Here is a 6,234-nt window from a genome sequence, read left to right on the forward strand (position 1 = left end):
AATGTGTCGAATAGTGGGTCTTTTGTGGCGCCGCCGCAGTCGTGTACAGAATGAAGGAAGTACAATATGACAGCATCAGCTACGTCTTTTTTTATGTCAACTAAAAAGCGACAGTCCTACATTGAAACATTTGCCCTAAAGCGCCTTCCAAAAACCACGTGTCAAGAACGAAACTAAACGAAACTATCATATATCAAACCTAGAGGGAAAAAGAGAAGGGAGCAATGTGTCAAATAGTGGGTCTATTGTGGCGCCGCCGCAGTCGTGTACGGAATGAAGGAAGTACAATATGACAGCATCAGCTACGTCTTCTTTTACGTCAACTAAAAAGCGACAGTCCTTCATTGAAACATTTCCCCTAAAGTGCCTTCCAAAAACCACGTGCAAGAACGAAACTAAACGAAACTATCATATATGAAACCTAGAGGGAAAACAGAAGGGAGCAATGCAAATAGTGGATCTATTGTGGCGCCGCAGCAGTCGTGTACGGAATGAAGGAAGTACAATATTACGGCATCAGCTACGTCTTTTTTTACGTCAACTAAAAAGCGACAGTCCTACATTGAAACATTTCCACTAAAGCGCCTTCCAAAAACCACGTGCAAGAACGAAACTAAACGAAACTATCATATATCAAACCTAGAGGGAAAAACAGAAGGGAGCAATGTGTCAAATAGTGGATCTATTGTGGCGCCGCAGCAGTCGTGTACGGAATGAAGGAAGTACAATATGACGGCATCAGTTACATCTTTTTTTACGTCAACTAAAAAGCTACAGTCCTACATTGAAACATTTCCAATAAAGCGCCTTCCAAAAACCACGTGCAAGAACGAAACTAAACGAAACTGTCATATATCAAACCTAGAGGGAAAACAGAAGGGAGCAATGTGTCGAATAGTGGATCTATTGTGGCGCCGCAGCAGTCGTGTACGGAATGAAGGAAGTACAATATGACAGCATCAGCTACGTCTTTTTTTACGTCAACTAAAAAGTAACAGTCCGACATTGAAACATTTCCACTAAAGCGCCTTCCAAAAACCACGTGCAAGAACGAAACTAAACGAAACTATCATATATCAAACCTAGAGGGAAAAACAGAAGGGAGCAATGTGTCGAATAGTGGGTCTATTGTGGCGCCGCCGCAGTCGTGTAGGGAATGAAGGAAGTACAATACGACAGCATCAGCTACGTCTTTTTTTACGTCAACTCAAAAGCGACAGTCCTACATTGAAACATTTCCACTAAAGCGCCTTCCAAAAACCACGTGCCAGAACGAAACTAAACGAAACTAATATATATATCAAACCTAGAGGGAAAAACAGAAGGGAGCAATGTGTCGAATAGTGGGTCTATTGTGGCGCCGCCGCAGTCGTGTACAGAATGAAGGAAGTACAATATGACAGCATCAGCTACGTCTTTTTTTACGTCAACTAAAAAGTAACAGTCCGACATTGAAACATTTCCACTAAAGCGCCTTCCAAAAACCACGTGCCAGAACGAAACTAAACGAAACTAATATATATATCAAACCTAGAGGGAAAAACAGAAGGGAGCAATGTGTCGAATAGTGGGTCTATTGTGGCGCCGCCGCAGTCGTGTACAGAATGAAGGAAGTACAATATGACAGCATCAGCTACGTCTTTTTTTACGTCAACTAAAAAGTAACAGTCCGACATTGAAACATTTCCACTAAAGCGCCTTCCAAAAACCACGTGCAAGAACGAAACTAAACGAAACTAATATATATATCAAACCTAGAGGGAAAAACAGAAGGGAGCAATGTGTCGAATAGTGGGTCTATTGTGGCGCCGCCGCAGTCGTGTACAGAATGAAGGAAGTACAATATGACAGCATCAGCTACGTCTTTTTTTACGTCAACTAAAAAGTAACAGTCCGACATTGAAACATTTCCACTAAAGCGCCTTCCAAAAACCACGTGCCAGAACGAAACTAAACGAAACTATCATATATCAAACCTAGAGGGAAAAAGAGAAGGGAGCAATGTGTCGAATAGTGGGTCTATTGTGGCGCCGCCGCAGTCGTGTACGGAATCAAGGAAGTACAATATGACAGCATCAGCTACGTCTTTTTTTACGGCAACTAAAAAGCGACAGTCCTACATTGAAACATTTGCCCCAAAGCGCCTTCCAAAAACCACGTGCAAGAACGAAACTAAACGAAACTATCATATATCAAACCTGGAGGGAAAACAGAAGGAAGCAATGTGTCGAATAGTGGATCTATTGTGGCGCCGCAGCAGTCGTGTACGGAATGAAGGAAGTACAATATGACAGCATCAGCTACGTCTTTTTTTACGTCAACTAAAAAGTAACAGTCCGACATTGAAACATTTCCACTAAAGCGCCTTCCAAAAACCACGTGCAAGAACCAAACTAAACGAAACTATCATATATCAAACCTAGAGGGAAAAACAGAAGGGAGCAATGTGTCGAATAGTGGGTCTATTGTGGCGCCGCCGCAGTCGTGTACGGAATCAAGGAAGTACAATATGACAGCATCAGCTACGTCTTTTTTTACGGCAACTAAAAAGCGACAGTCCTACATTGAAACATTTGCCCCAAAGCGCCTTCCAAAAACCACGTGCAAGAACGAAACTAAACGAAACTATCATATATCAAACCTAGAGGGAAGAACAGAAGGGAGCAATGTGACGAATAGTGGGTCTATTGTGGCGCCGCCGCAGTCGTGTACGGAATGAAGGAAGTACAATATGACAGCATCAGTTACATCTTTTTTTACGTCAACTAAAAAGCGACAGTCCTACATTGAAACATTTCCACTAAAGCGCCTTCCAAAAACCACGTGCAAGAACGAAACTAAACGAAACTATCATATATCAATTCTAGAGGGAAAAACAGAAGGGAGCAATGTGTCGAATAGTGGGTCTATTGTGGCGCCGCCGCAGTCGTGTACAGAATGAAGGAAGTACAATATGACAGCATCAGCTACGTCTTTTTTTACGTCAACTAAAAAGTAACAGTCCGACATTGAAACATTTCCACTAAAGCGCCTTCCAAAAACCACGTGCCAGAACGAAACTAAACGAAACTATCATATATCAAACCTAGAGGGAAAAACAGAAGGGAGCAATGTGTCGAATAGTGGGTCTATTGTGGCGCCGCCGCAGTCGTGTACGGAATCAAGGAAGTACAATATGACAGCATCAGCTACGTCTTTTTTTACGGCAACTAAAAAGCGATAGTCCTACATTGAAACATTTGCCCCAAAGCGCCTTCCAAAAACCACGTGCAAGAACGAAACTAAACGAAACTATCATATATCAAACCTGGAGGGAAAACAGAAGGAAGCAATGTGTCGAATAGTGGATCTATTGTGGCGCCGCAGCAGTCGTGTACGGAATGAAGGAAGTACAATATGACAGCATCAGCTACGTCTTTTTTTACGTCAACTAAAAAGTAACAGTCCGACATTGAAACATTTCCACTAAAGCGCCTTCCAAAAACCACGTGCAAGAACCAAACTAAACGAAACTATCATATATCAAACCTAGAGGGAAAAACAGAAGGGAGCAATGTGTCGAATAGTGGGTCTATTGTGGCGCCGCCGCAGTCGTGTACGGAATCAAGGAAGTACAATATGACAGCATCAGCTACGTCTTTTTTTACGGCAACTAAAAAGCGACAGTCCTACATTGAAACATTTGCCCCAAAGCGCCTTCCAAAAACCACGTGCAAGAACGAAACTAAACGAAACTATCATATATCAAACCTAGAGGGAAGAACAGAAGGGAGCAATGTGTCGACTAGTGGGTCTATTGTGGCTCCGCCGCAGTCGTGTACGGAATGAAGGAAGTACAATATGACAGCATCAGCTACGTCTTTTTTTACGTCAACTAAAAAGCGACAGTCCTACATTGAAACATTTCCACTAAAGCGCCTTCCAAAAACCACGTGCAAGAACGAAACTAAACGAAACTATCATATATCAATTCTAGAGGGAAAAACAGAAGGGAGCAATGTGTCGAATAGTGGGTCTATTGTGGCGCCGCCGCAGTCGTGTACAGAATGAAGGAAGTACAATATGACAGCATCAGCTACGTCTTTTTTTACGTCAACTAAAAAGTAACAGTCCGACATTGAAACATTTCCACTAAAGCGCCTTCCAAAAACCACGTGCCAGAACGAAACTAAACGAAACTATCATATATCAAACCTAGAGGGAAAAAGAGAAGGGAGCAATGTGTCGAATAGTGGGTCTATTGTGGCGCCGCCGCAGTCGTGTACGGAATCAAGGAAGTACAATATGACAGCATCAGCTACGTCTTTTTTTACGGCAACTAAAAAGCGATAGTCCTACATTGAAACATTTGCCCCAAAGCGCCTTCCAAAAACCACGTGCAAGAACGAAACTAAACGAAACTATCATATATCAAACCTGGAGGGAAAACAGAAGGAAGCGATGTGTCGAATAGTGGATCTATTGTGGCGCCGCAGCAGTCGTGTACGGAATGAAGGAAGTACAATATGACAGCATCAGCTACGTCTTTTTTTACGTCAACTAAAAAGTAACAGTCCGACATTGAAACATTTCCACTAAAGCGCCTTCCAAAAACCACGTGCAAGAACCAAACTAAACGAAACTATCATATATCAAACCTAGAGGGAAAAACAGAAGGGAGCAATGTGTCGAATAGTGGGTCTATTGTGGCGCCGCCGCAGTCGTGTACGGAATCAAGGAAGTACAATATGACAGCATCAGCTACGTCTTTTTTTACGGCAACTAAAAAGCGACAGTCCTACATTGAAACATTTGCCCCAAAGCGCCTTCCAAAAACCACGTGCAAGAACGAAACTAAACGAAACTATCATATATCAAACCTAGAGGGAAGAACAGAAGGGAGCAATGTGTCGACTAGTGGGTCTATTGTGGCTCCGCCGCAGTCGTGTACGGAATGAAGGAAGTACAATATGACAGCATCAGCTACGTCTTTTTTTACGTCAACTAAAAAGCGACAGTCCTACATTGAAACATTTCCACTAAAGCGCCTTCCAAAAACCACGTGCAAGAACGAAACTAAACGAAACTATCATATATCAATTCTAGAGGGAAAAACAGAAGGGAGCAATGTGTCGAATAGTGGGTCTATTGTGGCGCCGCCGCAGTCGTGTACAGAATGAAGGAAGTACAATATGACAGCATCAGCTACGTCTTTTTTTACGTCAACTAAAAAGCGACAGTCCTACATTGAAACATTTCCACTAAAGCGCCTTCCAAAAACCACGTGCAAGAACGAAACTAAACGAAACTATCATATATCAAACCTAGAGGGAAAAACAGAAGGGAGCAATGTGTCGAATAGTGGGTCTATTGTGGCGCCGCCGCAGTCGTGTACGGAATCAAGGAAGTACAATATGACAGCATCAGCTACGTCTTTTTTTCCGTACATAAAAAGCGACAGTCCTACATTGAAACATTTGCCCTAAAGCGCCTTCCAAAAACCACGTGCAAGAACGAAACTAAACGAAACTATCATATAGCAAACCTAGAGGGAAAAACAGAAGGGAGCAATGTGTCAAATAGTGGATCTATTGTGGCGCCGCCGCAGTCGTGTACGGAATGAAGGAAGTACAATATGACAGCATCAGCTACGTCTTTTTTTACGTCAACTAAAAAGCGACAGTCCTACATTGAAACATTTCCACTAAAGCGCCTTCCAAAAAGCACGTGCAAGGGCGAAACCACGGTCTGGTCACGGTTCTGGTCACGCAGCTCCTCCGTAACTCTATGGGGGAGCTTCGCCCAGGGACCGAAGCGCCCGCGTGGTGGCGTTGCCATCGGAACACGGGAGTGAAACGCCTTCGTCTCCTATTGCAGTACATGTGTTTGGGCTGTTGTCACGCGATAACTGTGTGCTAGCAGCATGCCAGAAACATGCTGTGTTACCAAATGCCGTTCTGGGTATCCTGGAGGTGACAAGGTCTCCATGTTCGCGTTTCCTGCGGATCCCGACAAGCGTGAGAAGTGGAAACGTGCCATTCCTCGCATTGAAGGTGGGCGGTTCACGTTCGACTCGCCTCACACACGTGTCTGCGAGAAGCATTTCGACAAGTCCGACGTCGTGTGGCATGACCAGTTCATCATCAACGGCGAGGTTGTGCTGCACAAGCGGCAAACCAAAGCTTCGGGAAGATGCGGTACCGCGCATATTCGATGGCTGTGGGTCGTACTTGAGCACGCAGAAACCGCGAAGCC

Source organism: Ornithodoros turicata, chromosome 4 (genome assembly GCF_037126465.1).
Source record: "Ornithodoros turicata isolate Travis chromosome 4, ASM3712646v1, whole genome shotgun sequence".
NCBI lineage: Eukaryota > Metazoa > Arthropoda > Arachnida > Ixodida > Argasidae > Ornithodoros > Ornithodoros turicata.